Below are 15,311 nucleotides of genomic sequence, written 5' to 3'. Positions count from 1 at the left end.
ACCACATCCATAAAAACATAAAATAAAATAACATCTTATTCAATCTTTTTTAAGGTAGACTTAAATAATTACTTTGCCACATTGAATACTATGCTCTGTAAGAATAAGAAGGTATTGAAATCAATGGATACTCCTAAGCTTTTCAATTTCTTTGAATGTAAAAACCCTGTATGTGTTTCTGTTTTTGTGTTGATCTGTTTGTGATGTTTTGTGATACAAAAATCTATACATCCTTCTTAAAAAATGTAACACATTTGAATTTTTATCCTTCAAAATGTATGGAATTTCAAATAAAAATAAATTAAATTAAATTAAAGTATGGGTAGCTGGAACCCAATATGGCGACCGGAGTATGAGCGAGTGGGTGTGTCGAAAGGAGTGGGCATATGGACAGCGAATCAGCTAATTGGGCAGATTTGTTGCCACTAAAGACCGTTTTGCGTGGCAGATTGGGCTGCACTACGAGTCGATAGTAAACCGGCAGCGACCAGTGCTCCGGTGTTGTGCCTGCCGATTTAAAGTGCTTCCTATTGGGTATCATGGCCGTGGACGGGCAAAGGTGTGCGTTTGTAACTACGAACAGCTGACACAAGCTTAGTCAAGTGTCAGTTTTTCTATTAACATATCATTTCGAGTCGGTGTTTGGTTTTCGTATTGACGAAACGTGAAGAAATCCGGTGGAGGTATTTGAGCAACACTGGGCTATGACTGAAGCAGAGATGGGTGGAAAGGTAGGTGGGTTAGGAGTTGAGGAGGACGGGATGGAGTGTAGTGGTGGAATATGGAAAGGTGGAGGTAGAGTAAAGGTTAAGAAGAAGAGGAATCCTGAGGAGCCTTTGCAGGTCTTGTCAGAGGAGAGTAGTGACGTCTCCCGAGTGGCGCAGTGGTCTAAGCTGCGCCACTAGAGATCCTGGTTCGAATCCAGGCTCTGTCGTAGCCGGCCGTGACCGGGAGACCCATAGGGCGGCGCACAATTGGCCCAGCGTCGTCCAGGGTAGGGAAGGAATTGCCGGCAGGGATGTTGGTAGAGCATGGCGTTTGCTTCAACCACTGCCGTCCAGTTTGATCCGGCATGCTACTATCATCCATACGTTTACATACCTGCTTGAGTATGAGCGCCTTCTCATACTGTTTAGCATACTGTTGCAAACGCCAGGGTTGTGGGTTCGATTCCCGCGGGGGGCCAGTATGAAAAATAAATAAAAATATGTATGCACTCACTAACTGTAAGTCGCTCTGGATAAGAGCGTCTGCTAAATGACTAAAATGTAAATGTGATGAGGGAGGTTCGGTTCGCAGTGTTGTACTGAGAGAAGTGGAGTTCAAGGTGTTGGTGAAATGTAAGGACCAATGTGGAGTCACAGCGGTGAGTCTGATCGCGTTGACTAGAGATTTGGAGAGTAGGAGAGGTTGTGTATGCTAAAGTTCTTCGTGATGGAAGTTTGGTGGTGGTGTGTTTCAATGCTAAACAGTATGAGAAGGCGCTCATACTCAAGCAGGTATGTAAACGTGTGGATGATAGTAGCAAGCCGGATCAAACTGGACGGCAGTGGTTGAAGGGAGTTATTACAGGAGTTCCAGAAGTTGTTAACATGAAATCAATTAAGGACCACTTGAAGGGAGGCTCCAGATAACACGAGATGGGAAGAAGGTGGATAGCTTGACAGTGCTCTTAAATTTTGAGGATCTGGTACTGCCAGAAAATAATTATGATTGGGTATATGAGTTACTATGTGCGAGCATATGTTCTGAAACCATTGCGTTGCTATAACAGAGCAAGGTTTGGGCATGTGGCGGCGGTGTACAAAGGCAAAATGAGATGTGCGAAGTGTGGGGTAGAACATGCATATCCGGAGTGTGGAGACGGGGTCCAGTTAAAGTGCTGTAACAGTGGGGGTTGTTCAGTGATGAAAGACAGGCGGAAGTGCAGAAAGTGAGGAGTGAGCGAAAAATCTTGTATGTAGAAGCAGTGAAGGTAGTTCACGGAGAAACAATCAGGGCACCTAGAAGAGCAGGTATTCCAGGGCAGATTGAGATGCAGGTTGGGCGTGATGTAGGGAGCAGAATGGGGGAGAACACAAGAATGGTAGTAGACGTGAGGAAGGTTGTTACATTTGTGACAGCAGCAATCAATTGCACAGAAAAATTACAATCGAAGACTAAGAAGATACAGATCATAGTGGAGCAGGCAGTGAGGTATTTTGGGATCACAGGATTGACATGGGAAAATGTACAGGATGATCTCAACTACCTCAACTAGCCGGTGCTCCTGCACCGGTACCCCCCTGTATATATAGCCTCCCTACTGTTATTTTATTTTACTTCTGCTCTTTTTTTCTCAACACTTTTTTGTTGTTTTATTTTACTTTTTTATTAAAAATAAATGCACTGTTGGTTAAGGGCTGTAAGTAAGCATTTCACTATAATGTCTGCACCTGTTGTATTCGGCGCATGTGGCCAATAAAATTTGATTTGATTTGATCAATAAGATTGAGAATCAGTCCTGCCAGCAATCATGTATTGGTTAATTTTCATAATGGTGTTAATACTTCAATGGAATGTCAGAAGTTTGATGGCTGATGGGCAAGAGTTCAAAAAGTTTATTGAGGAGTTACCAGCCAAACCTGATGTGATATGTCTCCAGGAGACATGGCTTAAACCTACTCTAGATGTTATATAACAAGGTTATGTTGCAGTCCGTAGAGATAGTAGTAGTCATCTGAACTAAGATCATTGTGGCTGACAATATTGTATACCTATTGCTGGACAAGTTACATACTGATAATTTCTGTGAACATTACCATGCGTTCACTGTGTTTGATGGTGTTTATGACAAAGTTGTTGTCAAAGTTGATGATCTGACTGTTTTCACTGTGATGCCTCTGTGATGCACCTTTTTCATTTTAATGTGCCTGTGAGGCACTTTTCACTTTGGCCTAAATAAATGAAACAAAGCAGAGTCACTACTCTTGTAAGGAATCCTTTATTGCTCCTTTTTAAGTCACCTACAACTTGCAGGCTTGATTTGAGTGGGAGAGAACCAGACAAAACATTGTTATTTCCTAGGGTGAATATTTAGCACTTCCTGGTGTCAATTCAGCTACAGGATGCATTCTCTAGAGTTGATCCTCAACACTGAAAGGTGTTGCTCCTTAATACTGAGGGTGTTGAAAATACACTCCCATGGGTCATTTGAACAACTTCTTAAGTGTTATATCGAGTGTTTTAAAATTAACATTTACATTTACGTCATTTAGCAGACGCTCTTATCCAGAGCGACTTACAAATTAACACATTCAAATGTGTTTTGAACCGTGGGCGATAACCGCTGAAAACGCTACGCACTGAGAAGGGTTTTCGAGCGCTACATAGATATGAGATAATTTTTTATCCAAGTCTATGTTTAATGGCTTTATTTTGGTTATAAATTTACATGTACAGTGGGGGGGAAAAGTATTTAGTCAGCCACCAATTGTGCAAGTTCTCCCACTTAAAAAGATGAGAGGCCAGTAATTTTCATCATAGGTACACGTCAACTATGACAGACAAATTGAGAAAAAATTGTTCCAGAAAATCACATTGTAGGATTTTTAATTTATTTATTTGCAAATTATGGTGGAAAATAAGTATTTGGTCACCTACAAACAAGCAAGATTTCTGGCTCTCACAGACCTGTAACTTCTTCTTTAAGAGGCTCCTCTGTCCTCCACTCGTTACCTGTATTAATGGCACCAGTTTGAACTTGTTATCAGTATAAAAGACACCTGTCCACAACCTCAAACAGTCACACTCCAAACTCCACTATGGCCAAGACCAAAGAGCTGTCAAAGGACACCAGAAACAAAATTGTAGACCTGCACCAGGCTGGGAAGACTGAATCTGCAATAGGTAAGCAGCTTGGTTTGAAGAAATCAACTGTGGGAGCAATTATTAGGAAATGGAAGACATACAAGACCACTGATAATCTCCCTCGATCTGGGGCTCCACGCAAGATCTCACCCCTGTGGGGTCAAAATGATCACAAGAACAGTGAGCAAAAATCCCAGAACCACACGGGGGGACCTAGTGAATGACCTGCAGAGAGCTGGGACCAAAGTAACAAAGCCTACCATCAGTAACACACTACGCCGCCAGGGACTCAAATCCTGCAGTGCCAGACGTGTCCCCCTGCTTAAGCCAGTACATGTCTAGGCCCGTCTGAAGTTTGCTAGAGTGCATTTGGATGATCCAGAAGAGGATTGGGAGAATGGCAGATGAAACCAAAATAGAACTTTTTGGTAAAAACTCAACTCGTCGTGTTTGGAGGACAAAGAATGCTGAGTTGCATCCAAAGAACACCATGCCTACTGTGAAGCATGGGGGTGGAAACATAATGCTTTGGGGCTGTTTTTCTGCAAAGGGACCAGGACGACTGATCTGTGTAAAGGAAAGAATGAATGGGGCCGTGTATCGTGAGATTTTGAGTGAAAACCTCCTTCCATCAGCAAGGGCATTGAAGATGAAATGTGGCTGGGTCTTTCAGCATGACAATGATCCCAAACACACCGCCCGGGCAACGAAGGAGTGGCTTCGTAAGAAGCATTTCAAGGTCCTGGAGTGGCCTAGCCAGTCTCCAGATCTCAACCCCATAGAAAATCTTTGGAGGGAGTTGAAAGTCTGTGTTGCCCAGCGACAGCCCCAAAACATCACTGCTCTAGAGGAGATCTGCATGGAGGAATGGGCCAAAATACCAACAACGGTGTGTGAGAACCTTGTGAAGACTTACAGAAAACGTTTGACCTGTGTCATTGCCAACAAAGGGTATATAACAAAGTATTGAGAAACTTTTGTTATTGACCAAATACTTATTTTCCACCATAATTTGCTAATAAATTCATTAAAAATCCTACAATGTGATTTTCTGGATTTTTTTCATTTTGTCTGTCATAGTTGACGTGTACCTATGATGAAAATTACAGGCCTCTCTCATCTTTTTAAGTGGGAGAACTTGCACAATTGGTGGCTGACTAAATACTTATTTCCCCCCACTGTATATGATATTAAATAATAAATACTTTGAATTTGATAAAATTACACTAATATTTTAAGTACATTCTTCCAATATACAATATTCATAGTATCAAATGACTTGATATGTAGGCTAGTCATGGTCTACCTAACATGTATAATTTCCAACTTTGACTCAGGGGTAGATGTGACATAGTACATGTAAATCTGTCTCCCTCTGTTTAGTATGATATGTTACGTTTCATATGAGATATATTAATTTGTGGATTTCCATCTATTTCGTATATGTTACGAATTTGCAATGCACATTAGTTGAATTTAAAACATACAATCCACCTGCAGTGAAGCAGCTCAACTATCCAAGACCCCCTCAGAGTCCCCTCCCCAAAAACCTCCTCCATCCCCCACTCCCCAAGCCCCCACCCCCATCTCCAGCCCCTCCGAGGCACCATCCCCGCCCAACCCAACCTAACAACTACCCATCCGATGTGCCAACAACCAATAAAAAAGAACTGAGAAAAAGAGATGAAAATAACAATGTAAAACAAAAGATATCAAAGACAATACAATTTAAACAGCAAGGCCGTTTGTGTGCATGTGTGGCACTATTTGTGCATGCGCATTTGTGAATGTGAGATACGAATTCCAATTTGTTGTGACTAACTTTAGCTAGGTGGCTAATGCTCATGTTAGCTAGGTGGCTAATGCTATTACTGCTAGGCTAGGGGTTAGGTTAAAGGGTTAGGGGAAAGGTTAGCTAACATGTTAAATAGTTGCAAAGTATCAAAAAAAGTCATTGCAAAGTTGCTAATTACCTTAAGTAACCTGTATTATACACTGAGCATACAAAACATTAAAGACACCTTCCTAATATTGAGTTCCACTCCCCTCTCTTTTGCCCTCAGAACAGCCTGAATTCGTCGGGGCATGGACTCTACAAGGTGTTGAAAGCGTTCCACAGGGATGCTTCCCACAGTTGTGTCAAGTTGGCTGGATGTCCTTTGGGTGGACTGTTATTGATACGCTCAGGAAACTGTTGAGCGTGAAAAACCCAGCAGCATTGCAGTTCTTGACACAAACCAGTGTGCCTCGCACCTACTACCATAACCTGTTCAAAGGCACTTAAATATTTTGTCTTGCCCTTTCGCCCTCTGAATGGCACAAATATACACAATCCATGTCTCAATTGTCTCAAGGCTTAAAAATCCTTCTTTAACTGGTCTCTTCCCCTCCATCTACACTGATTGAAGTGGATTTAACAAGTGACATCAATAAGGGATCATAACTTTCACCTGGTCAGTCTGTCATGGAAAAAGCAGGTATCCTTAATGTTTTGCACACTCAGTGTATAACTGTACCAATTATAACATATCATACTAATTTGAGTGTCCCGAATTTACATTTGCTGTTACATCTAGCTGTACATCTATCTAGCTATCTACATTTGAAACCCCACCTCTTTAAGGAATACCTGGGATAGGATAAAGTAATCCTTCTACCCCCCCCTAAAAAAATAAATAATTGTAAAGTGGTTATCCAACTGGCTATAGGGTGAATGCACCAATTTGTAAGTCGCTCTGGATAAGAGCGTCTGCTAAATGACGTAAATGTAAATCTAGTCTATGAGACCAGGCTGTAATTACATGCTGCATTTATGTAAGAAATGTTATGATTCATAGCACTTCTTGATAATTTTTTATGTACATTAGTGAGTATAATATCTAATAGCTCATTATGAATATTCAGGTAAGTTATATGCATACAACACAATCAGATAGTTTAGAGGTTTTTATTGACACTTTTTATTGGTGAAGCTGCAGCAGGGGCATCAGGCCAGCTCAGTCCCTGGGTGGAGGGGTTGGTGAGCAGGCCTTCACACGCTGCAGCCACAAGGGTCATCTGGGGTCAGAGGTTAAACAGAGCTCACTGGACCCAATACTGACCTGAGATCAGTGTATATGAAAACTTCATAATTTCACACAATCCTCACACTGACTTAGTGACTGATGTGAGTGAAAGTTGGAGTTACAGCAGGTATCTCAGCTTAGTATTTGGTCTGCTGAGTATGGGCACACTGGACAGAGGCTGGCACGTTTTTAAAAATAACAAGAAATTAAGACTTATCAGAATGAGCAATGTCAGAGTCCAAATTCTAAATAATGTATGTGAATGGTGTTTATAGACAGTCCAGATCAGTGAAGTAGAATTTCTGGTCAATTTTGTTAATGTCCAAAAGTTATTTTCGGATGTAGGTAATAATACTAGAAACGTTCTGCGCGAATAACGTAAGAAATAACACAAACAAATCTACATACTGCAAAGTTGGCTAGGAGCTAGAAACAGGGCGACCGTGTCTATCGACGTACAGTTCTGTGAATGCATCCTTTTTCAAGACATGTTGAATAATAGTTTATTGGTCCCAGCCAGTTATCCAGTGTGACCTTTAACCTCAGGATCCGCACTTCTGCACGGCTTTCGCTGAAGACGGCGCCGGGCCGCCGTTAGCGATGACATCATCAGGTTCAGGGGTCATTATGGCCGCCAGTGGATCAGAACCTGACGTCAACTGCTCCTTCTTAAAGCCTGAGGAGACAGGAAATAAAGAGAAGTAGTACACACACACCAGTTCTATGTAAAGGTTATGAAAATGCAAGACAAGGTTTAGCAGACCAGCGCCAAGATTTATTTAGTTACCAAATGACGCAATTAGCCTGCCTAATCATCATGACTGATAATGCTTCATAAATCCTAGTCGTAAATAGCTGGTTATCAAACAAACAAGAGCTCAAGAAGTATCCAAATGTCAAAATGGTTGCCGTCACGACTGACACAGGGTAAAACACTACAGCAGTCTTTTAAAGACATATGAAGTGACCTTAGGGTGTTATTATAGAGGTTGTCACACGGATCTAACAAATGTTATCCAACCACCAGGGATTAGAGATTAACCTCCTAAACCTGTGCTTAAAATGTGGAGATGCAATAAACTGATTGAAATTCGAAGACTTAGCCTGTAAACCATGGGATAATTTAGACTCTGATAAGGTAATCTATTACCAGTGACAGCCTGCCCACTGGGCAAAAACAGGTTGAATCAACATTGTTTCCACTTCATTTAAAAAACTAATAATAATATGACGACGTTGAATCAACGTGGAAAACTGATTGGATTTGCAAAAAGTTATCAACGTAAGGGAATTTAGTCTTTTTCACCCAACTTTTAACCTAAATCAAATGCCATGGTGACATTTTTTGTTGATTTCACATTGTAAATAAAAAAATAAATAGACGCTGAACTGTCTGTGCCCAGTAGATGTGCTACATATCAGTGTAATGTATCAATGGCCAATATTGCCCTATGTTATGTATACATGCAGTAGAGGTTAATGAAATGCAGGGCTCTATTCAATCTTTATTGATGAAGAACTACAAATTGCGAGATAGAAATGTAAAGGTCATTTCCGATTGAGACGACATATGCAGCGTTTACCGTGAATTTAGTCTCCGCTAATGTGGGAACATTGCCTTTAAATTTCAATCACACTAACGCTGAACTTCAGCGATACGAATTGAATAGAGCCTGCAGACTGTGGGGGAAAACCCAAGGACGTGGTTATTGGCGGCCATTCAAAAAATCTGATCTAATCAAATCCGTCATGATTTATGTGTTCTAACAGGCCCACAATGTGGTTACTAAAATCTAATTTGGATATATTTGGCTGTTTTTGCTGCATAATGTTGGGATTGAACTTGAAATATACTTATTCCTGTCACTATATAAGAACTTGATTACGCTACATGTATGATAACTGTTCATGTTCTGTGTCAATGAAGGGTGAATAAGGAATGTGAATGGAAAGTTACTGAGGGAGGAGAAGGGCAACAGTTAGTCTCTGATAAGGCAGGCCAGCTGCGGAACTAGGAGGGCGCCAGGAATTCAGCTCGAGGTAAAGTAAACAGATGAAGTGAGAAGAAACCTCTGGGACAGGGGCCAGAGAGGCCCAGCCCAACGACCCTCCTACTACAGTCCTCTCTCACACACATACACTTCAATACCCACAAATCTTCTAGCATCAGGCAGGGACATTGCTACACCAGTAAGAGGAACCAATTAAGTTCCTGCCTAGCAACAGAGATGTATTGGCTGTCTAGATACAGTACCAGTCAAAAGTTTGGACATACCTACTCATTTCAGGGTTTTTCTTTATTTTCACTTTTCTACATTGTAGAATAATAGTGAAGACATCAAAACTATGAAATAACACACATAGAATCATGTAGTAACCAAAAAAGTGTTAAATCAAAATATATTTTAGATTCTTCAAAGTAGCCACCCTTTGCCTTGATGACACTTTGCACACGCTTGGCATTCTCTCAACCAGCTTCATGAGGTAGTCACCTGGAATACATTTCAATTAACAGGTGTGCCTTGTTAAAAGTTAATTTGTGGAATTTCTTTCCTTCGTAATGCATTTGAGCCAATCACTTGTGTTGTGACAAGGTAGGGGTGGTATACAGAAGATATTTGGTAAAAGACCAAGTCCATATTATGGCAAGAACAGCTCAAATAAGAAAACAGAAACGACAGTCCATTATTACTTTAAGACATGAAGGTCAGTCAATACGGGAAATTTCAAGTACTTTGAACGTTTCTTCAAGTGCAGTCACAAAAACCATCAAGCGCTATGATGAAACTGGCTCTCATGAGGACCGCCACAGGAAAGGAAGACCCAGAGTTACCTCTGCTGCAGAGGATAAGTTTATTAGTTAACTGCACCTCAGATTGCAGCCCAAATAAATGCTTAACAGAGTTCAAGTAAGAGACATCTCAACATCAACTGTTCAGAGGAGACTGTGTGAATCAGGCCTTCATGGTCAAATTGCTGCAAAGAAACCACTACTAAAGGACACCAATAAGAAGAAGAGACTTGCTTGGGCCAAGAAACACGAGCAATGGACATTAGACCGGTGGAAATCTGTCCTTTGGTCTGGAGTTCAAATTTGAGATTTTTGGTTCCAACCGCTGTGTCTTTGTGAGACACTGAGTAGGTGAACGGATGATCTCCACAGGTGTGGTTCCCACCGTTAAACATGGAGGAGGAGGTGTGATGGTGCTTTGCTGGTGACACTGTCTGTGATTTATTTAGAATTCAAGGCACACTTAACCAGCATGAATACCACAGCATTCTGCAGTGATACACCATCCCATCTGGTTTGTGATTAGTGGGACTATCATTTGTTTTTCAACAGGACAATAACCCAACACACCTCCAGGCTGTGTAAGGGCTATTTGATCAAGAAAGAGAGTGATGGAGTGCTGCATCAGATGACCTGGCTTCCACAATCACCCGACCTCAACCCAATTGAGATGGTGTGGGATGAGTCGGACCCCAGAGTGAAGGAAAAGCAGCCAACAAGTGCTCAGCATATGTGGGAACTCCTTCAAGACTGTTGGAAAAGCATTCCAGGTGAAGATGGTTGAGAGAATGCCAAGAGTGTGCAAAGCTGTCATCAAGGCAAAGGGTGGCTACTTTGAAGAATATAAATGAGTAGGTGTGTGCAAACTTTTGACTGGTACTGTATGTAAGAAGTTGACCCGGCCTAGTAGGAGGTTATAAATACATGTACTTGTGTAATCATAACTAGGGCTGTTACGTTAACCGTATTACCGCCACACCGGCAGTCACAAGTCATGACGGCAGTCAAATTCCACGTGACCGTTTAGTCATGGTAATTAGGCTTCTCCAAGCTCTGAGGCTGCTGATGGTCATTAGTAGCCTACCAAACTTGATAACTGCCTGGTACTCAGCACTCTATTGTCCCTCTAATCACTCTGACATCAATGCAAAAGTCCTCAACACTTCATGAGAGCCCATGAGCTCATGTTGCACAAATTTTCTATAGGCTATGCAATTGCGTGAGAAAACAGAGTGATGGCCTCTATTAAAAAAATAGGAGGATCCCATCAGCTTTCTATAGGCTAGGCCTACTATATTTACTTCTCAACTTTCCTAATATTAAGCACACTGCTTCTCTTTACAACAGGAGTATAGCCTACCTGGCTGGCATGAAATGAAAATGAACAACGGGAAAAGCGTCCTCCAGTCGCTATTTAAGTGCATAGATAACATGTATTTTTCCCCCTGCCCCTGTTGAGACAGGTGCATGATAATGGTCCATTCTAAATCAAAACAAATTTCACACATATATTATGTAAAGACAAGATTAAATCAAGAATAGTCTGATGGGTGACAATATTAGCCTATCACTTGTGAATGATATATTATCACTTGTGAATGATGCTCAGCTTAAGGCAAGAAACAGTGCATGCTTTTTTTTCTCGACTTTCTCAAATCATAGTCGCACACTTCATGTAGCCCAGCCCATAGGCCTATATGTTTTGATAAGGTTTGTATCACAACTAAAGTGGCTAAATAACTTCTTAAAATGAAGCACATTAATCCGCTTTACAACAGATGTAGAGCCTAACTGGCATACATATGCAGCGCGTGAGTTTCATGTTTGGGGAACATAATTTTCACCATAAAAATGCACCTTTATAATAAAAGCATTACATGCATAATCACATTTGCGGTCAAATTTGAGAATGGTGTTTTCCTGCTAATGGAACATTACCGCTTATAGCCAAATGCCGTGTGCACATTGCTGCGCTTATAATGTGAAGAAATCTGTTGCGTCAGGCTCATTGCTTAAACATTTTTTTCAATGCTAGTGGTTGTATTAATTTGGGATCTATCGCATCCCACAACTGTCCCAGACTATGTTTGGAATATTTATTTCTCGCACAGAATAGGTCAACTTTTGTACTATGGGGGATAGTAGATTGACATAGGCTAGTGCTTTTGCTGTTTGTTAGGCCTACTCATCTTCTTGGCTGATGAAAAGTAAATGTGGACAGTTCTTCCAATATCTTCAATATGCGCCTCGGAATTGGATAAGGATGCGCATAGTTGCGTCTCAGATGTGTGAAAGACCTGTGAGAAAGACCTGATCACGTGACAAAGAGCCATGTGAGTGAGAGGTGCTTCGGTACGCAGCCGGGAGAAGGGAAATATAATAATTATATTCAGCCCAAGGGTTCAACAGCCACTGGCCGCAAAAGGCATGGATTTCTTTAGGCAGCATTACGGCCACACAAAGCGGATGTAGCTGGGAAATTGCTTGTCAAATTGTGAATGAGAGACTGATGAAGTGTGTACAGCCTGCACAAAAAACAAAGCAGAGCTCATGACTTTCATGCTACTTTTTTCCAATCATCATTAGTCACATCATGCAGCCTTAGAATGTATTAAAAATCAAAACATATAGCCCAACATTTGTATCACAACTTAAGTTACATAAATAACTCTAAATTAAGCCTATAGGAGTACCTATTTCTTTCTTAACCGCTCAACACAGAATAGCCTCAAATCGTTTGGAGAAAATATCCTTTCTATTTAGCTATGTTCAATTGTATTCTTCATACTATAAAATAACGCCATAGAATTCTAAGCAAATCTTGTCTGCTAAATGAACTAGTGTAGCCCACAGCCATATGGCATAGCCAGATCAGTCGCTAACATAAGGACAACTCAGAGTATGCTATTCTGTTGTTCTGAAATAGACTATATTTTCTTCATATCATGTTTTTAGACCTGTCTAAAATAAATAATGGATTTATTGTGATGGTGTAGGCTATATTACATGGATTTTTTAGACTTACCATGAGACCGGCAGTAATTTGCTTGACAATCCCCAGATGACAAAATTTCATGACCGCCACAGCCCTAATCATAACTTGTCTTTGCAGCTGTATGACCCAATGGGATGTATAAACTTGGCTTGCTCTTTTCGCTAGTTGAGTCATTACTCTTTGTTAAGAACCTAACAATAATATTTAGAAGTTGTCCTTTTCAGGATTTGAAATGTACGCTAAATGCTAACTCCTGTTCATAAAAGCTGGTAGCATAGCTAGCCATATATAAAATTGGGGGTGGTAGTTAAAGACGTTTTTAAGTGTAATGCAGTTGATTGGTGATGACATGAACATGTATTGGGGTTGACATCCATTCAAGCATATAATCTGATTTTTACCCCAACATTGTGTGAAATAAACATATAAATGTAGGCTAATTTTAATTGGAGACAATGAGAAGATTCTGAATCTTTCCCCCACACATGTGTGGTGTTTCCATTGTTTTGGTCAAATTCCATTGATCTCTTTACCGCATCTATTAAGGACACCACCTGTATGGCATTGTAAGGTAGTGCCAGTGTTCTTACATATTCCATTGTTAGGTGGTGCCAGAGTGTTCTATGCCGTTGTAAGCATAGACATAAAAATGAATAGAACGGACTTGGAAGCACTAACCCTGGCAATTGACTGGTAAACTCATGGGTACACTCGCAATGGCTGCCTAGTATTGTGATGCAATAATTTCCATGGTATTTTGGAATGTTTTATCAACTGATGCTGGATTGCCATGGTAATGTAGAATGTTCATTCAAATGATGCTAACTGATATGGCTCATGCAATTGAATGTATTTTTTGTAATGTCAGTTGAGTTGACTCAACAAATCACAGCACAGATTGAAGGGTAAACTTCCTGATTTTACTTCCTGGCATGGGTACACTCAAAATGGCTGCCAGTCCACCCATTATGCCATCAATGACTTGAATGGAGACACCCTTCCTATTAATTCTTATATCTATGACATTGTTCGGTAATGCCAGTATTTTTAACGATGGTATTGTTAGGTGGCGCCATTGTTCTATGCAATTCTATGCCATTGTTAGGTAGTTAGCTCTGTGGCATTGTTTGGTAATTCCAGTGTTCTTAAAGCTGCAATATGCAACTTTTTGAGTGACCAAATTCACTTAAAAATGTGAGTTATAGATCTGTCATTCTCATTTAGTACGTTTACATACACAGTAATAATTCAATATTAAACTGATTATGGCAGTAGGCAGATTACGCAATAGTCATGTAAACACCTTACTCTGTTTATCTTAAAAATCGGCATGAAGTCTAAATCTAAATAATTAATCTGACTTTCCACAATAATTGCATTATTGTGTGCATGTAACCGTACTCATTGAACGCAAGTCTAAGAAGCGGCAGATCTCTTCTATGTGCGTTATTTGTGTACTTCCCGTTCTTAAGTTTTGTTTTTAAGTCGTACTTTCGGTTTTATACACCAGCTTCAAACCAGCTGAAAATACATATTTTTGGTTATGGAAATATATTTCTCAGTGGTTTAGAATGGTACAATGATTCTCTAAAAACTATACTTTTTGTTTTGTCACAAACTGAAATTAGGCGAACTATTACAATTTTAGCAACCAGGAAAATAGGTAAATAGGTTGGTAACAATCAGCATTGTTGCATATCTATGGCATTACTGGTCATAGTCAGCATTATTACCAATAACACCACATGGTGTGACGATGGCCTTCTCCTCTTGCTCTCTCTCAGCAATGTGGGCCCGGATCTTCCTCACCGTCCAGATGCTGGCTGAAAGATGGGAGAGAATGAGACGGATAAGCACTGCAATGCTTCCCACCCCACCCCACAAAGTCACCCAGAAGTATCTCAAACAGCAGTTTAAAAAGTGTAATATGTCCCTGCAGGTTATTAGCAAAACATTATTGAAATGACTCATCACAAGATTATATCATTGGCATGGATGTATAGCCTATGTAACATGACTTCACATCTGTTACTTTGTAACAACTAGAATGAAGATATCGGCACGCTTACCTTTGATCAGCAGTCAGACCATGGCGCGAGAGTCTGTTCTTCTTTCTCCTCAGAAAGGGGATGTTTTTGTCGCCAGATAGAGGAATGTCTTGATGCTTGAACGATGCCTTTTCGTAGTACAGTGGTTCTGCTGTTACCAAACAAGTTACAAAAAAGCACCCCCTGTTACGTATTGCGGATAATCTTAGAGGTGGAGTTTCGGGAACTCGTCTCTCTATTGGAGCAGACAGCTACGCGGCTTCACTGATTGGCTACTTCTATATATCTCAATAGTTACATTTGACCCCGTCTCGTGATCTGCTTATGTACTGGATAATTGAATTAAGGAGTATTTTTAGTGATGGTAAACATGTCATATCACTCTGAATTAGAAAACGTGTTTATTATAAACTCGGTGTCAGACTGTGTGACACATTTAATAAAACTAACTGTGGGACAATTTGTCCAAGGTCATTTGTGCCAATATATCACTGGTTTCTGTAGACTATGGTGGTTTAATAAACGTGTTAAATTCAATTTGCTGATTGAAGAAAGTACACAAA

The 15,311-nt window shown here is 40.5% G+C and overlaps 1 long non-coding RNA gene across 1 annotated transcript; it reads right to left on the bottom strand.

Annotated features, from left to right (window-relative positions):
• Window positions 1-6,782: 6,782 nt before the first annotated feature.
• LOC121536513 lies at window positions 6,783-14,932 on the bottom strand. Its single transcript, XR_005994876.1, has 3 exons — window positions 14,770-14,932; window positions 14,434-14,523; window positions 6,783-7,590 (listed from the first exon to the last, which is right to left on the bottom strand). It is a non-coding gene; the product is annotated as an uncharacterized LOC121536513 (long non-coding RNA).
• Window positions 14,933-15,311: the final 379 nt, after the last annotated feature.

This window comes from Coregonus clupeaformis, chromosome 23 (genome assembly GCF_020615455.1).
Source record: "Coregonus clupeaformis isolate EN_2021a chromosome 23, ASM2061545v1, whole genome shotgun sequence".
NCBI classification, from domain to species: Eukaryota; Metazoa; Chordata; class Actinopteri; order Salmoniformes; family Salmonidae; genus Coregonus; species Coregonus clupeaformis.
The sequence above is the reverse complement of the archived record's forward strand: the minus strand, read 5'-3'. Positions and strand labels throughout refer to the sequence as shown.